Source organism: Octopus bimaculoides, chromosome 3 (assembly GCF_046866305.1).
Source record: "Octopus bimaculoides isolate indiv1 chromosome 3, ASM4686630v1, whole genome shotgun sequence".
NCBI classification, from domain to species: domain Eukaryota; kingdom Metazoa; phylum Mollusca; class Cephalopoda; order Octopoda; family Octopodidae; genus Octopus; species Octopus bimaculoides.
In genome coordinates, this window is record NC_142930.1 from 108,402,309 (window position 1) to 108,422,005 (window position 19,697).

A 19,697-nucleotide genomic window follows, 5' to 3' on the forward strand; every position below is an offset into this window, starting at 1 on the left:
AAACAAAAAAAAATACATGCAAAATATGAATAATAGTATAAACATTCACAAAAAAAAATATGCACATAACTTTAGCAGTTTTAGGAAACGAGTCGTAGCAGAATTTGTGTATTGCAGAATGGGCATCGCGCAATGTGTGCGTCGCGGAATGTGCATTGTGGAATGGGCATCGCGCAATGTGTGCTTCGCGGAATCGGCATTGCAGAATGGGCATCGCGGTATGTGTGCTTCGCGGAATGTGTGCGTCGCGGAATATGTGCTTCGTGGAATGTGTGCATCACGGTATGTGTGTGACTCGTAAAGAAATGAAAGTGTGCAGTGCAAACAGAACAATTAAAATAAGCAACAATAACAAACTTAGCTGAAAATAGCGTCCTTTGTAAAAAATCTACTGCTGAAAGTGAAAAGAAAATGTGCATGCAAGGAGAGAAAAAAAAGAAGTTCACGTGACATGCAGGGCCGCGTTTGAGAAGTCTGTGGAGAACGTTTCATGTGCGGGCTTCTATATTTTCATCCAGATAGTTTTTGGTCGGATGACTGTCGAGATTTTGCGTTTTTTTTTTTATTGTAGATGTGTCTTTCGTAGCTCTGCAACATAGTAGAGTGCATTCTGTGGCAAGTTGAAAGTGCATGGTGAGTGTCCATTGTGTCGGCGAGTTCTTTTCCTGTGATAGTCGAAACGGAAACTGTGTACAGTAGAAGTTGTTATTCTTGTCTTCGATGTGACGTGCATGATGTGAAAGCTGCAATTCTGTTTTAGCGGGGTCACCAATATAACGGTTGATGTATTTGTGAAGGCTGCGATTCTCTTGTTCGGGGTCACCACTTGTAATGGTTATAATTTTGAATGGACATCAACATTTTTATAAGAAAATATTTATTTATGCCGTTACATTCTATGTTGCCATACCACGACGGGTAGGCCAGTGTAATAGTATGTAAAACATGCAAGGTTGAGAATTTAGGCCTGTATCTGTATGTTCCTTTTTTTTATAGCAGTAATTGTATAGAGGGAGAGATGGTAGGGTTATAATGTGGGCGCCGTTGTCTGACAGTGGCTGACAGTAAAGTTATTTCTCCCTCTGCCAAGTTGTAGCTGATCAGCCAGGCATCATTCTCCATGAGACGTCAAGTGACCACTGGTCACTAGAAAGAGAAAAGAGGATGTTTTCTTGGAGTGTCCTGTTTATATAGCCATGAAGCAGGGCAGTGAGTGCAAAGGATTTAGCTTGTTTACCTCAATTCTAGATGGAGCAGAAGAGGTCAGAAAAGAGTCAAGTGGTGGAGACCGCTTCGGCCTAGCTATTCAAATATGGGTAAAGTGGATCGAATCCACTTCACGCCTGCCAGGTTCCTATATATATATATATATATATATATATATATATATATATATATATATATATATATATGCGTGTGTATATGTTTGTTCCCCCACTATCGCTTGACAACCGATGTTGGTGTGCTTACGTCCCGTAACTTAACGGTTCGGCAAGAGAGACCGATAGAATAAATACTAGCCTTACAAAGAATAAGTCCTGGGGCCGTAGTCAAATGACCGAAACAAATAAAAGAAATGAAAAAAAAAACCGGAAAAGAGCTTTAATCGATTTTCCAATCTCATTGGAGGTGTCTGTATCACTTGACCAATCCAAGAGAAGTAAGTAATCAATCTGATACACAACAAATCCATTAGCTTCGTTGGACTGGGGCAACTAATTCGCATACTAAAAGTATTCGGCACAATATTAATTATTAGTGGCCCAACGCACGCGCACACAAATATATATATGTGTGTGTGTGGAGACACATGGCCTAGCGGTTGGAGCAGCGTACTTGCGGTCGAGGGATCGCGGGTTCGAATCTCAGACCGGGCGATGTGTGTGTTTATGAGCGAAACGCCTTAGTTCCACGCAGCACCGGCAGAAGGTAATGGCGAACTTCTGCTGACTCTTTTGCTACAACTCTCTCTCTCACTCTCCTCCTGCATCTAGCAGCTCACCTGTGACGGACAGCCATTCCGTCCAGGTGGGGAACCTATATGCCAATGAAACCGGGAAACTGGCCCTTATATGAGCCAGGCATGGCTCGAGAAGCAACAAACAACAACATATACATACAGGGTGTCCACAAAGTCTGGGTACACGGAGATTAACACATACTTTAAAAAATTACTATTTCTTATATCTAATTGTTTATGTTACGATTTTATTTACTCCGTGTACCCAGACTTTTTGGACACCCTATATATATACAGGTTGAATCCAAAGTAGAGCCCAGTTTCTGGGAAGTCATGCCTTTGTTGTTTTTCAGGTTATTACTGACGGTTTTGAAGGTTACAGAATCTGGATCATGTATCATGTCGTTGAAACTCTTTGGATATCCTAACCGTACAACAAGAGTTAGGAGTATTTCCCGGTTGGGAAGTCATATATAGCAACCCTAAAGCAGGAGCTGGGCGCTACTTTTGACGCACCCCGTATGTGTGGGGTCTGTGTGTGTGTGTAAGAGAGAGAACGAGAAAGAGAGGGAACTAGAGTGTACACAGTTTGACAAAACGGAATGGAATTGTAGAATGGAATAACAACAACAGCAAAAAAGAAAGAAAAGTTACTGACGCGTTAAACAGTGTTTTGTTTCACAGCACGATCCGTACCCGGTGGGGAAAATGGAAACAAAAATGTATAACAGTTGTAATGCACCGTATATTAAAGGAATACGAGGAAAAAAATGCGCGCCGACAAACGGGATGGAGCTCGGAAAATTCACCCGATCAACCGTACAAAATCCGTGCCCTAAACCTCAACACCCGGTCACAGGAGTGAAACAGAAATCGTCTCTAATACATCTAATGCAATGTATATTCAACAAATATTAAGAAGGTTGATCGTGTGAATTTTCCAAGCCCTCCCCCCACCCGTTTGTCAGCGCGCATTTTTTTCCTCATATTCCTTTAATATACGGTACATTACAACTGTTACACATTTTCGTTTCCATCTTTCCCACCGGGTGCGGAACTAGATATTAACCGTAGTTGGGTAAGTCTCCACTCCTTTGCTTAAATGTTTCTTTTAATACGTACAATGTTAATCCTTGACACCATTTATAATAGGACAGTTATACTTTTACACACAAAAGATCGGGAAAACCTTTAGAAGAAAAGCTGGCTCATCTAATACCTTGTTATTTTTGCCAATCAAGGAAGTTATTGTTAGATACTCTGACGTAATTGAGGCCACCGCATTTTTTTTAACCAATGAAGGTTTTCCCAGTCCTTTCAGTCTTAAAAAATAATTTGAATTACCTCTTTTTCTTTTATGCTATAGATTATCACAATTGAGCTAAGGATCTTTGTCCCTAGTACAAAGCAGCAAAGACATACACATCTATGTTTTTTTCTAGAAGACAAACAAAGAACACCATTTACACAAATACATTTTAATCTCTCTCTCTCTCTTTCTCTCTCTCTCTCTCTCTCTCTCTCTCTCTCTCTCTAAATTAACATACATGAATATAAAGGCACATAAATAAACATCCTTTTCTAACCATTAACTTTTGTTTGACAATATGCGCAGGCATACCCGTGTAGTTAACTAGCTCACTTTGTAATCTTGTGGTTTCGGGTTCAGTCCCACTGCGTGACACCTTGGGCAAGTGTCTGTTACTATAGCCCTGGGTCGACCAATGCTTTGTGAGTGAATTTGCTTGACAAAAACTGTGTGGAAGCCCGTCGTAAGTATGTATGTGTGTGTGTATGTGTGTGAGCGTCTTTGTGTTTCTGTTTGTTCGACTAAACCTTTCAATCGGGTGCCCCAGCATGGCCACAGTCCAATTACTGAAACAACCAAATGATTCATACTGGACATTTCTGTTCGTGTTTTTTTTCCCTATCTGCATGTAGTGCTTGCTTTATATTATTAACGGGAATAATTTATGTTAATGAGTAACACGCATTTTACGTCTTATTCATATTTATCCTTAAACACCAAAATACTTTAGTAAAAGAAAAACAAAAAAAACTCACGTTACAGTGATATATATGAGGACATAAAATGAGGGATCGACCAGACTAGTTTCCGTCCTGTGTTGGTATATCATTAGCAAATGACTTTCTTTGACCGACCACAGAGATACTGCTTATACACTATGAAAGGTGAATTAGTGGCAAGAATATTCACCTGACGATCGTAAGATCGCGAGTTCGATTCCCGGCAGTACATTGTGCCCTTGAGCAAGATACTTTATTTTATGTTGTTCCAGTCCACTCAGCTGGCAAAAATGAGTAGTACCTGTAATTCAAAGGGTCGGCCTTGTCACACTCTGTGTCACTTTGAATCTCCCAGTGAACTACGCGAAGGGTACACGTGTCTGTGGAATGCTCAGCCATTTGCACATGAATTTCACGAGTAGGCTGTTCCGTTGATCGGATCAACTGGAACCCTCGTCGTCGTAATTGACGGAGAGGTTAATAAACTGGACAGAGCTATGTAGTCCTTCGTAATAGCGTGTTTATAAGTTGTTATCTTTTAACCGTTTGCCTATTCTGTGCATCGCATGTGATAGACACGATATATTTCCCTGGCGTCCATGTATCATCATGTACAATAAACGTTCCCAATCTTTATTAACGGCCAGACCAGCTCGGGACTGTCAAAATATGTTAATTTGATCTCATTTAAAACCAAGCCGTGATTCATGCTGGTGTACATAGATAATCAAAGAAAATTAAATTCGCAAAATGAATGTATGATATATAAGAGTTGGTGTGAAAATGTTCTATAGAATAGGGTTACTGAGAAAAAAAGAGGGAGAGATAGATAGAAAGAGAGAGAAAGAGAGAGAGAGAGAGAGATTCGTATGTAAAATAATAGTCGTGTTAAATGTTGCCATTTTTAATGCACTGAGTATTAAAAAGTTAATTTGAAATAATTATGCAGTGAAGATAATATTAGCCATGTGTACGTGCGCGTGCGTGTATAGTCTGATAAAGACGACTAATCCGAAACTTCCAAGTCACTGTCAACTATGTCGTTCTGAAAATAAAATAAATCTAATACTCTACTGAAAAGCATTGAGCGATCCTTTAATAAAGATTGATTGTCTTCATCCATCCATCCATGCGTACATACATACGTACATACAACTATTCATAATGACAAAAGACAGAGCTTTTCTGTTTGGCTTTCAATTTTCAATTCCTTTAGTTTTGTTCCAATTGATTTAAAATTTGATGTATTGATGTAGTTTTGTATGCTAATTATGGAAATGAAATTCATCTTTGCCATAAATTAAAAAAGAAAAGTTAATGGCTTTTAAAGTTCGCAAATTTTGGGTAATTTTAGCCAATCGTAAGGCACAAATGCATTGATGCCTGTTCCCATAGTAACATAGCTGTTGTGAACTTGAAAACTTTAACCACTTTGTACTTATATTCTGAACTTTCGCTTTTAAATTTTTTGCTACAAAAATTGTATTGATTGTTTTTTTCAAATTTGATATAATTTTTCACGTAGAATTTGATTTTGTTATTCACTTATTCCAGAAGAATTTTAGAACAAATATTCACTAAAGATGTTAATAATTGATTAACCCCAGCCATCCACTGGTCGGACTGACCCTAAACGCTAACACTAACCCTAAATATAACCTAAACCCAACCCCTAAACCCTAATTGTAACCTTAACCATAGTGGACCTCAAACTTTTGTATATATATTTATATGTATGTATATATATATATATATATATATATATATATATATATATATATATATATATATATATATATATATTTATTTATGGGTTTCAGCCAAGTGGCTGTGGTCATGCTGGAGCACCACCGCGATTTTCCGTCTTTATGCTTTGCTCTCTTCACGTTCCTTGCATGGCTCTTCTCCTGCACCTGATATAGTCCAATCAAGAGTTTTGATGGCACATCTGGTGTGCAAGAGAATTTGACATCGCTGCCCTAAACTGTGTCTCATTTCGAGCCATATATATATATATATATATATATATATGAAAAATATGACTATAATACTCAAGTTTGAGTGATTCAAAATTTTTTTTTCCTATTTCTATTAGACCCAGTCTTTTGTGTATCATTTGTAACAATAAAGTCCTTCGGGCCATTTACGCAAGGCTTTCTCGGTTTCATGGATGAAGCGGTTGTCAGAAGCACTTGTTATTGGAGACAAGTACGTTTCATAGCAATGATGTTTACGGCTTATGAAATCATTGATTTTATAAACTTGATTCTTTTTAACAATCAGTAACTGTTTTTTTGGCTGACTACTAAAGTGCAGAACCTCAGTATCCCCACCCACACTTTTTTTTCGTTATTAATAAATCTTGCATGGCTAATCTAATTAGTTGCTGAATTCAAGTTGTTGAATTAAATTAATTAGAGATACGAAAAAAGACAATTATCATCACAAACAAAACATGCATTCAAATAAAGCAATTTTCATCATAAAATAATGGCGTGTGTTAAACTGGCAATTCGTATAATCATTTACCAGGGGCGTCCATATTTGAGTGGTTACTAGATACTTGATAAAGTTTTCTTCTGAAAATAATGATGTGCTATTCAAAGTACAAACAAAACAGAGTCTGTAGAATTAATTAACCCATTGCCTGCTATGAGCTCCATTTGGGGATCTGCTAAAAACAGTCTCACTGACGGGTGTTCATTGTATTTAAGGTGAATTGTTTTTGTACATGGCATTTGCAGAGGTGTGTTTAACAATATTTAGTCGTTAAAGCTTGTCATTATTAGCTCTGGTTAATTCTAGAGGACATTTTATGTCATAAATCGTTATTTTTGAACTTGTATCTTTATTAAAGGCATATAGCCTGAACAAAGAAGGGACACTACAAGGACATATAACGAATGATGTATATAAAATGGAATATTTATAATGAAAGAATGGAATGGCTTAGGACCCCCCCCCCCCCCCCAAAGCTCGCAGTTTCATTTTACTGTTCTTGCTATTTTTGAACTACAAAATTATTGACTGTTTTGAAAACGTTTTTCTTTTTTTTTTTTTGCATTTCCCAACTGTATCATTCATTGATATTTCATACACATTCGCATTTAACCCTGACACTAAAACCGTAACCCTAACACCGTAGTGAAGATGGTGCAGATGTTACGGAAAAGGCCGATCTTTGGTAAAGAACGCCGAAGACACTTTTTACGGAAAAGGCCGATATTTAGGAACTCGTACCGAAAGATCGCCAAAATGTTTATTATTGCAATTGAATAGAATAAGATAAATATCCCTTTTTTCAGCGATCCCTATTTGGGACTTGTTGAAATATTTATCATAATTTCCATAATAATTCACATATGAAGAAAATTTAAATACTATGTATCATTTTAACTCTTAAGACACCTGGCAAAGCCAAAATATATGGATTAAAAAAATTTGGCAGTCAATGGGTTAAATTGAAGCAATAGTATGTTTTTAGCTCACCAAGTCAATGAACTAGAAACTGTAGTTTCGCTAAGCCATCTCCTACCAAGTAATTCAGATTAAGAATGTTTAATGTAATTGGAATGACAATCATTTAGAACAGTGCTACTTAAAAAGGGTGGCCCGCGAGTCATCAGCTGCCGGTACGTGGCTAGTTTCCAGAAAAGAAAGAAACAGTATAAAATGCTTATGTAATATTGTATTATTTGTTTACACAATAAATATAAGATATAAGTGTGGTAAGTAGCTTGCTTACCAACCACATGGCTCCGGGTTCAGTCCCACTGCGTGGCACCTTGGGCAAGTGTCTTCTACTATATCCTCGGGCCGACCAAAACCTTGTGAGTGAATTTGGTAGACGGAGACTGAAAGAAGCTCGTCGTATATATGTATATATATATATGTGTGTGTTTGTGTGTCTGTGTTCCCCCCCCCCCCCCCACATCGTTTGACAACCGATGCTGGTGTGTTTACGTCCCCGTAACTTAGCGGTTCGGAAAAAAAAGAGACTGATAGAATAAGTGCTAGGCTCACAAAGAATAAGTCCTGGGGTCGATTTGTTCGACTAAAGGCGGTGCTCCAGCATGGCCGCAGTCAAATGACTGAAACAAGTAAAAGAGTAAAAGAGATATTTTATTATATTCATCATATATATTGTTTCCGGTATAAATTAATATTACTAAGAAATATTACCGGTCCCTGGGGCATTGGAAAAAAAAAAACAAAAAAACTGCCGGTACGCCACTTCAGATAGTTTGAGAGGCACTGATCTAGAAGACCCCGACAAATAAGTCAATTCCAGAAGATTACCGAAAATCGAGATGAAAGTAGTCCTGTTCTTGATGAACTCGGTAACAATAAACAAAGGTCGCCAAACAATACTACACTGGATTTGAAACCTCGATTATTAATGGCTCAGATTTCAACGCAGTATTACAAATATTTATGTAAAAACCACTACCGCCTGGTTAAATAATTGTACTTACCTATTAAGTGACTTCGAAGATAAGAGTAAGGAAATCCGGAGTTCTGGAATACTTAAGGTATTCATTCTAGTGTAGATTTGCGGGACTGTCGTATAATAGTTAAGTATATTAGACGTCAGTTTTTTTCTTTGTTATTAGCGATCTTTCATTGATATTATTAGATATACCCGGCGTTGCTCGGGATTAAAGAAGCATAGTTTTTTTTTTATTGTTTCACTTGTTTCAGTCAGGTGACTGCAGCCAGATCGACCCCAGGATTCATTCTTTGTAAGCCTAGTACTTATTCTATGTGTGTCTTTGGTCGAGCCTCTAAGTTACGGGGACATAAACATAGCAACATGAGGTATGACGTCAGCAACTGGGGAGCTGACCGCTGACCGGAACTGGGAGCTGACCGGAAGATGAAAAGGGGCAGAGGGAGCCTCGATTGGGATTTCGTGCCCTTTTCGAACGGGGCTGTTGTGACGAGAGGACGTGCCAAGCGATCATCTAGGTGTTGGGAGAAGCAGCTGCTATTTCTAGCGTTCTTCGGGTCGGGCCAGCCGCGAGGATCGGGTACCGCAGGACAGACTCGTGCAAGGGAAGGAAAACGAGGTAAGCCGATTACTTCTACTTGCACGCATACAACACACATATATACGACAATTTCCTTTCAGTTTCTGTGTACGAAATCCACTCACAAGGCTTTGGTCAGCCTGAGGCTATAGTATATATATATATATATATGTATATATATATATATATATATATATATATATATATATATATATATATATATATATATATATATATATATATATATATACATATATATATATATATATATATCGTGGCACTCCGTCGGTTACGACGACGAGGGTTTCAGTTGATCTTATCAACGGAACAGCCTGCTCGTGAAATTAACGTGCAAGTGGCTGAGCACTCCACAGACATGTACCCTTAACGTAAAGATTCAAAGTGACACAGAGTGTGACAAGGCTGCCCCTTTGAAATACAGGTACAACAGAAACAGGAAGAAAGAGTGAGAAAAACTTGTGGTGAGAGAGTACAGCAGGATTCGCCGGAGCCTCGTGGAGCTTTAGGTGTTGACGCTCAATAAACACTCATAACGTCCTACGACTGCGAATCCGCTGCCCTAACCACTGGGCTATTGCGCCTCCACTATATATATATATATATATATATATATATATATATATATATATATATATATGTGTGTGTGTGTGTGTGTGTGTATGTATGCCTAAGAGACCAAAGTGTCTGGATGTTTTGTTGTTGCCTGTCGCGTTCTTGTTCTATTTTTTGTATTCTTTTATATATATATATATCTATATAGACATAATACATATAGACACACACACACATATATATATATATATACACATACATACATACACACACACACACACACACAAAACAATGAAACTATTAAAAGTGAGACTATCTATAACTTACTCCGTCGAGAAAATCATGTCGCCACCATATAAATTTACAACATAACAATTGACGGATATTTGTCCTTATCTTGCTTGTTGTTAACCTTCATCAGGTGTCTTGGGAAATTTTCGAACCTGGGTTCTCATTCCTAAGGTAATTTTCGATGTTGTTATTATTATTCAGGTCACTGCCTTGGAATCGAACTCGGAATCTTGGGCTTAATAGCCCGCACTCTTAACCACTACGCCATATGCCCGTGGGCAGGACTTCTCTCTGTTGCTTTGAGTTTAGGTTGGGTGATGAGGTGTGGTTTCTTGTCATTTTACCATGGGTTTAGACTCATATAACTATGTATATATAAAGTGTATCTTTATAATTTTCATAGGTTAGGTTGGCGATATCTTAAGAATACCCCATTAAAATTATATTAAAATCCGTTCATAACTTTTAGAGTTGTCAGTTTCGACCCAATCCTGTTTGCACTCAATTCCTACGAAATCACCAGTGTATTTAACATAAGTAAGATGATAATTTACGAGAAACTAGAGGGTCACAGAAAGAAACGGATGTTACATTCATGATCTACACGCAAAATACCCTTAGGAAAGGTTATTGTCATTTCCGTTTTCTTTTTTCATTGTTATACAGTGTGCTATTATGTGAAGGCGCAATGGCCCAGTGGTTAGGACAGCGGACTCGCTGTCTTTGGATCGCAGTTTCGATTCCCAGACCGGGCGTTGTGAGTGTTTATTGAGCGAAATCACCTAAAGCTCCACGAGGCTCCGGCAGGGGATGGTGGTGAACCCTGTTGTACTCTTCCACCACAACTTTTTCTCACTCTTACTTCCTGTTTCTGTTGTGCCTGTAATTCAAAGGGCCAGCCTTGTCACACTGTGTCACTCTGAATATCCCCGAGAACTACTTTAAGGGTACACGTGTCTGTGGAGTGCTCAGCCACTTGCACGTTAATTTCACGAGCAGGCTGTTCCGCTTATCGGATCAACTAGGACCCTCAACGTCGTAAGCGACGGAGTGCCAACAACAACAGTGCTATTAACTATCTTTCATTCATTATTTTTATTTATTGTTTCGTTTTCCTGCAGTTCGACTGGTTGGGTTGTTAAATCGTCGTATTGATTGCTTTAGCAATCTTTGCGGCTCCCTGCACTTTGAGTTCAAATCTCATTTTTTGTTTCAGGATCGATAAAAAAAAGTACCAGTTAAATCTTAACAATTCTCGGCAAGACCCCACCAGCTACCCTTAAAAAAATTTTCTTTTTGTTTTTTTTCAACACAAAACCCCTTTTCGGCTACGGGGAATACGAATCTGCCAAAAAAATTGGCAAAAATCGGCATTTTAAAATTACCACCCCTTCATGTTTTACTTTTTTCAGAATTTTCCCCGCCAAAATATGCGGAAAAATACAGAGATTATGATTCTGAAAAAAAATTTCCAAAAATTTTTGTAAAATTTTTCTTAAGAATTTTTTTTCTTCTAAATATGCGGAAAAATACAGAGATTATGATTCTAAAAAAAAATTTCCAAAAATTTTTGTAAAATTTTTTTTTAAGAATTTTTTTTTTTTTTCTAAATATGCGGAAAAATACGGACATTATGATTCGGACAAAAATTTCAAAACATTTCTGTAGTTACGGTTAGGGTTAGGGTTAGTGTTAGGGAAAAAAGTCAAAATTGAAGAATTTGGTGGTGGAAAAAATTTAACAATGCCGATTTTTGGTAATTTTCCGGGTACTACTAAAGCAGCGCGGACCCGAACGCGCAGTCGCGCTAGCTAGTCGTGAGTGGTCGATCCTAACCCTAACCCTAAACACGTATTCATTTGCACACGCGGGTTAGGGACAGGGTTAGGGTTAGGGTTAGGATCGACCACTCAAGACTAGCTAGCGCGGACGCGCGACTGCGCGTTCGGGTCCGCGAATTTTCCGGAACCTCCGTATCCGAAAACGGGGGTTTTGGCAAAAAAGATTTTAAGAATGAACAAATTTCGGAGAGAATGGGGATGGGCGGAAGTCTTTCCCAATTCTCTCTCTGCCAGGTAATAAATGTTCATGACACGCTGTATTTAACGACGACGCCCTCGAGTCCATCAGAGCTGAGGGCCCAAGGAAAGAAAAAGCAAGTCGTCTAATGAATAAAGTTGACTCAATGACAGTTTGGAAATTTTTATAAGATTTATTTGCTTCTCGTATTCTTTTCCCGACAAACTTACACGATTCCATAATATAACTCGATAATAACATACACACACAACTTCATACACCAATAACATTACATTCACATGTTGCAATTATTCTCTAAACCAGGAATCGGCAAAGTGGTTAATATTGGCCCAGTGTGTAGGAAATGTCATCAAGTGGGTGTGCTAAGTAGCTTGCTTACCAACCACATGGTTCTGGGTTCAGTCCCGCTGCGTGGCACCTTGGGTAAGTGTCTTCTACTATAGCCTCGGGCCGACCAAAGCGTTGTGAGTGGATTTGGTAGACGGAAACTGAAAGAAGCCTGTCGTATATATGTATATATATATATGTATGTGTGTTTGTGTGTCTGTGTTTGTCCCCCCCCCCCCCCATCATCGCTTGACAACCGATGCTGGTGTGTTTACGTCCCCGTAACTTAGCGGTTCGGCAAAAGAGACTGACAGAATAAGTACTAGGCTTACAAATAATAAGTCCTGGGGTCGATTTGCTCGACTAAAGGCAGTGCTCCAGCATGGCCGCAGTCAAATGACTGAAACAAGTAAAAGAGTGAGAGTATAAACAAATTAGATTAATAATTTTGTTTTAGAACTTTACACGATGGGTGTCGATAAGTGATCAACAATTTCATGAAGTGGGTCTATGAAATTTGTCGACATCTGCTCTACACACTTCCAATCCATCAACGTATAACGCACACCACGCATAGATGACAAAAATACTTAAGAGTTACGCCTAACACTTCCACAACATTCACGAGTCAGATTATGTATCGCTCCTGGTAGCGCGTAATTAATCGTAGAGGCGGCTCGTATGTCTTTTATAATTGCAATGCTTCAACATACATATTTATTACATAGCATTACTGATCGGGTACACTTTCACGGAGTGGGTAAGCCAGCCTTGGCTTCTTGTCTTTAGATACACACAAAGAAGGCAGAGTCACGATTAAAAAAAAAAAAAAACGATGAATAAACTTAAATTAGAACACCCATGACCGACAGAAAGAAACGAATACATTAGATCCTTCATGTTCTTTATCATAAATATCTCCTCAACACACCTTCCCGAGTCACTGATACTTCCCAACATCTAATATTTCCTGCCTGGCCCGAGTCACTAATATCTCCTGACTGAACCACTAGTGCGTCCTCAGCATTTAGTATCTCCTAATCTAAGCCGCTCCTGTCTCGATATCTAATATTTGCTTGTCTGGAGACTGCGAGCTGGTAGAAACGTTAGCACGCCGGGAGAAATGCTTAGCGGTATTTCGTCTGCTGTTACATTCTGAGTTCAAATTCCGCCGAGGTCGACTTTGCCTTTCATCCTTTCTGGGTCGATAAATTAAGTACCAGTTACGCACTGGAGTCGATCAAATCTACTTAATCCCTTTGTCTGTCCTTGTTTAGCCCCTTCTGGGCAATAAAGAAATAAGAAACGTTAGCACGCTGGGCGAAATGCTTAGCAGTATTTTATCTGTCTTTATGTTCTGAGTTCAAATTCCGCCGAGGTCGACTTTGCCTTTCATCCTTTCGAGGTCGATAAATTAAGTACCATTGCGTACTGGGGTCGATCTAATCGACTGGTCCCATCCCCCAAAATTTCGGGCCTTGTGCCTAGAGTAGAGAAGAAACGTTAGCACGCTGGGCAAAATGCTTAGCAGCATTTCGTCTGTCTTCACGTTCTCTGTTCAAATTCTGCTGAGGTCGACTTTACCTTTCGTCCTTTCATGGCCGAAAAATAAGTACCAGCTGAACACTGGAGTCGATTTAATCGACCAACACCCTCCCCTGAAATTGTTGGCCCTGTGCCAAAACTTGAAACCGATATGTCCTTTATATCTCCAGATCAGTGAACTACGTTTATCATAGGTTGTACACAGACCACACCAGGGCCGGATTAAGACCCTTAGAGGCCCTAAGCACTTAAAAGGTTTAATAAATGGTTTAATAAACCATTAAATAAATTTTTATTTTTCGAAATGCAACAAAATTCACAGTAAGATAGAAAATAAGGTTTATTTTAGAATGCTTCCATTTTATTTATATTTGAAAAGTTTTCTCCTACGTTTTTTTTTTTTTAAATTTCAGTGTTCGATGATATTGTTAAAATTCATTTTACGTAAAACTTCTGCTTCTATACTTAGTAGAGATACGAATATTATTTTAGCAAGTTTAAAGTGATTTCTTTCGTGCCGTAAACCATTTTCATTTCTGTGGTGTCCCCATCCCTTGATGCCCTAAACACGTGCTTATTTTGCTTAATGGGTTAATCCAACGCTGGACCACACACAAACACACTGACCAACGAACCAAAAAAGAAAAAAATATATACTTAAACTGAGAGATCACATAGGCATTCGAGGTAGACAGTTTGTTACGACAACAAACTAGCATTCTAAAGAACACTGGTCTCTTCCACTTAACCTGGACGAACATAAAAAAAGGTATAACAACAATTTGGTGCACCCTGCCAACTTTTGTTTCTTCATAGCTTTTTTCTAAAAAATGTATAATTTTTAAAGAGAAATTTTGAAGAGATACGTTTTCGGGATGTAGACTACGATTATGTTGATAACAAAAAAGATGTTTTTTATCTTTTTAAAAAGAATTTTTTAAAGAAGTTTCGGATCATTCTCATCTCATTCCTAACTTTGCATCCTTAAGATGCAATTTCTAAGTAACATTTTGGAGAAATATGTTTTTCAGTCTAGATTACGTAATGTTGATGCTTCGAACGTAATTTGCAAACAAAAAGGTGTAAAATGCTAAATTTACGCAATTAAAAGGTAACAAAATAGGCCCAGGGGGAGGCTGGAGAACGATCCTGAAAATTCCCCCAAAAAGAATCATTTCTGTTTTTCAAAATTTTATCAACATAATTGTTAGCTATGACCTCGAAGACGTATGTGTGCAAAGTTTCTTGGAGAGAAATGTTTTTTTTTTTCAAAAGTTATGAGGAAATAAAGTCAGTAGGAAACACCAATCTATGAACGTCGCCTACTCCACTGCATGAAAAAGCGCAAACACTTAGAGAGAGTGAGAGACAAACGGAGAGAGAGAGAGAGAGAGAGAAACAAAGAGAGACATAGAGAGAGAGGGGAGAGGAAAAGATAGATAGAGAAATATATATAGACAGAAAGAGTAGAGAGAGAGAGAAACAGAAGTAAAGAGAGAAAGAGAGAGGGATAGAGAGAAAGAGAAATAGTTGTAGCATCAATAGTTTCTCTCGTCCCAAACTGTGCTGGGGTGATGCACGTCACCAATAACAAGTTCGGAAGAACATCATCTATTTCATCCTGGCCGAGTCCACTTGGTCTGTCTGCGCTGTGACCACCACCACCAGAATGTACGGTGGTACAGGAATAGCCAGGACAGGTCCTGACGACCACACTGTGACCCATACGTTTATAATTTCTTAACAGAATGTGTATTTTAACCTTCAGTCAGGTGGAGACCTGGTAATAACCGGAAAAATAAATCTTTGAGTTTGCCAGGGCAGACAGAACAGGGGAATCAGAGCAGCGACAGGCCTTATTAAAATGTATTTGAGATCAGTTCTATAAAAGTGCAATACTGAATCGGGTTGGAGTCTCGTTCCGATGTTTAGTAGACAGAATTCAAAGAAATTTTTTAATGTCCTTCGTTAGGAAAATTAAAAAACAAAATGACAAGCATAACATGTTCAGTACATTTCGTAACACTCCCACTTAAAATTCTTAGTTTATGTTATTATTTAGCCTTCACTGAGAAGACCAGATCCATCATAAAAGACATTCTACATACGACTTTTCCACCCATTTTTTTTGGGTAGTCATGGTGGTGTGTGTGTGTGCATAGCGCACCTTGGAGTACATTATGCATCCTGTTTTAGTTCATGGTCATACGGAGACCTGGTTGTCATTTCTAGTATGCTAAATGACAACAGTTCTTCCATCTTCGGTTCCAAGATTTTGTTGGATATTATTTAAGCGAGAAATTATTTTAACTTTCTGAGTTGAGAAGGAAACAATATGACTTTCAAGCTTATCAATCAAGGACATATTAAAAGTAAATGAAGGGAAATTGAGGACTTCTCTTTAATTTATCAATTTATTTACCTATTAATAGATTTCGAATTTTCCCCACTTCTAGATTCCGTATTTCCCCTCCCACAACTAATTCATCGTGTATATAACGGTTATTGCCGATCCTTGCAATGGTGTAGTATTCTTTAGATTTTCTTTTACCTTTTGTGTGTGAATATGTGTGGGATCTTTCTTATTCTTCGCCACACCAAGCCCTCCCACAGCAGTGCCGTACCTCTCACTGCGGTTACTATTATTATTTTTAAATACATAAATAGTGTTGGGAAAATCGATTCATTTGATTCAGATATCACTCCCACAAACATTCATCGTTTTTCTTTTCTTTTCTTCCGCTCCTTAATCCAATTCCGCTCCGTTTCTCTCTACTACTAATACTAATAAATATTAATAACAACTGTAGTAGTGGTAGTAGTGGTAATATGTATTTCTTCCTCTTCTGTCCTATTTCCATCATGCTTTTGTTTATCGGTTTGTTTATTACTCTATTTCTGGCAATGTCACTTACAAGCTTTTCCACTCCCCTTCCCAACCATTCATACTTTTATTACTCTGTCTCTCTCTCTCATTTACCCTCTTCTCTTTCTATCTATCTCTCACTTTCGCTTTGTCTATCTATTTGTCTCTTACCCTCTGCTTGCCTGTCTGTTTGCTCTCTCTCTTTTACCCTCTCTTTGCTTATCTATCTGGTTCTCTCCCCTCTTTCTGCAACTCACGCTCTTCTTTTAGCTCTCACACCCACTCCCACTTTTTTATACTCAACTGTTATCACTCCCTATCTTCTTTCACCCTTTCCTATTTCTCTCCCTTCCAGTACTTTATATTTCATTTACCTCTTTCTCTTTTCCTTTGTTACTTTCATCAACATCCTTGTTTACAGCCATTTATTTAATATGTATTTAATTCGTTTACTCATTTAAATACATCTCTTCGAACACACAACTTTATCTTTCTCTTACTCTTCGCAACTACTGAATTCTTTCTCCAGCCTGGTTCTCTTTCGTTCGAATTTCTCTCTCTACACCTCTGACTCTCTTCTTCTTCTCAACTGATCATCTCTTGGCATTCATCAATGCTTAGCAACGGAAATATTAAAGTAATCAAACAGGTGGAAGAAAGAGATCGCGAAGTAAATGGAAGGCATTGAAAGACAGTGAGGGAGAGAGAGAGAGAGAGAGAGAGAGAGAAGAAAATTTCAAGCAGACAGTTGTAGAACTGGTGGTGTTTTAAAAGTACAGAAATCACTAGCTTGTTTCAATTTTACTCCGTTTACGGATAACACCAACAAGTCAAAACTCGCAGTCATAAGATAAACGTAAGTACACACACACACACACACACACATTAATATATTAATAGGCGAACACATGCATCCACGCAGACAGACATACACACACACAAACATTCGCGCACGCATATACATATCAACATGCGTACATAAACACGCACTCAAACACATACATACTGTACACGCACGCACACACACACACACACCACATTCGTGCACGATCATCCACGAGTGCAAACAAGCAAATACACACGCGCCAACACACACACAGACACACACACACACATACAGACGCATACAGCTTCGTCAAATCTTCGTTCAGTGCTGGCATTCTTTTTAACCATATACAATTTTGTAAACATCAAAACTTCATTAATTAAAAAGAAAAAAAAACGCACTATACTTACTTGACATTTTAAATAACTAATGTAATTCAAACATTAACACAAAACTAATTTCTACACCTTTTTTAATTTACACTTTCATTTTTCTTTTTCTTTTCTTCCCCCGCTGTCCGTTCCCCCCACCCGCCCACTTCTTGATTGGATCTCCTGTCATTTTGGATTTAACAACCGCAAAGGTCTTTTATATGTTGAAGAGTATCGAAAGGAAATAAGAAAATAAAACTGGTATTATTGTAATTTGTTTTGATTCAATCAGGTAAGTGTAATGAAATTTAACACCTGATTACTATGTATGTATGTATGAGCATGTGTCTGTGTGTGTGTATGTATGTATACATGCATGTGTGTATATATGTACAAGTATATAAACGCTGATAACTGGCATTATCAAACAATATATCTTAATATGTACATGTGAATATATTCAAAGTATTTTTCTCTTCTTTTGCTAATCAACACAACTATGCCATTATTTGTATACATACATTATATATATATATATATATATATGAATATGTGTGTGTATGTATACTTACACATGTCTGTGTGGGTGTCTGTCCGTATGTGTATGTACTTATGTGTGTCTGTGTATATATGTTTATATAATTATAATAAAAAAACCTCAAGTCTGGTGGAACATTGCTATCATATACATACTGATAAAGGGCTGTACTACTTGTTGAAACCTCACAACACAATATATATATATGTGTGTGTGTATTCATATATGCATATATAGGTATGTACATGTAATTATGTATATACGTGACATTGAATATATGAAGGTATGTATATTTGTGTGTATACATACATACATACAGATAGATAGATATTTATAGATAGATAAAGTTGGGTATGGCTGGTCTATGAGGTTACCCTGGGTTTCACGTCCATAAAGTGCTTAGCTTTACGGTGTTTCTTCAGACTCTAGGCCTATGGCCTCTCTAGCAAGGGCCTCTCTAGAAACTGGAGAAAATGTATATACATATACACACACACACACACACACACATACATACATGCGCACTATATATACACACACACGCACATATATATAAAATCCATGGTGAGGCTCCACTCACTATGAAACACTTCTATATATATATATATATATATATATATATATATATTTATATATATATTTATATATACACACACACATATACATGTATGTATATATATATATATATATATATATATATACATACATACCTACATACATACATGTATGTGTATATATATATATATATATATATATATATATATATATATACATACATACCTACATACATACATATATGTATACATACATATATATATACATACATATATATATACATACACATATATATACAATGCATATATATATATATATATATATTATTTTGTTTAAAAGAGTTCCAACACTGTCTGTTTTTTGTTTTATTTATATTCCTGCAAAACCAATGTGGGATATAGAATATGGAATATACAATATATAATATAATATACAATATATAATATAAAATAAAAATGGATGGTACAATAAAATAAAGTATTGAATGTCTTATTGAATATATGGAATATGTCTTATTGAATAGATGAAATATTGAGTGTTCAATATAAAGGATTAAATATATAAAGGCGAATACGTATTTTCTATACCTTGTGGTATTTCATCATGGCTGGTATGACAGACTTTAACAGTCTGTTAAAGTCTGTCATACCGGCCATGATGAAATACCACAAGATATAGAAAATACGTATTCGCCTTTATATATTTAATCCTTTATATTGAACACTCAATATTTCATCTATTCAATAA

The 19,697-nt window shown here is 37.4% G+C and overlaps 1 protein-coding gene across 7 annotated transcripts in view; it reads left to right on the top strand.

Annotated features, from left to right (window-relative positions):
* Positions 1-19,697, top strand: part of LOC106869622 (solute carrier family 60 member 1) — a 78,366-nt gene that overhangs the window by 5,397 nt on the left and 53,272 nt on the right. For 2 of the 7 annotated variants that reach the window (XM_089349465.1, XM_089349463.1), the window contains exon 2: positions 18,070-18,149. The exons of 2 other annotated variants lie outside the window; for them this stretch is intronic. The gene's annotated coding sequence lies outside the window, so the exon portion shown is untranslated. Of the gene's footprint in view, positions 1-9,017; positions 9,058-16,801; positions 17,517-18,069; positions 18,150-19,697 lie in introns of those variants that run through there. 3 more of the 7 variants (XM_089349464.1, XM_052966183.2, XM_014915429.3) reach the window with 3 other exon arrangements.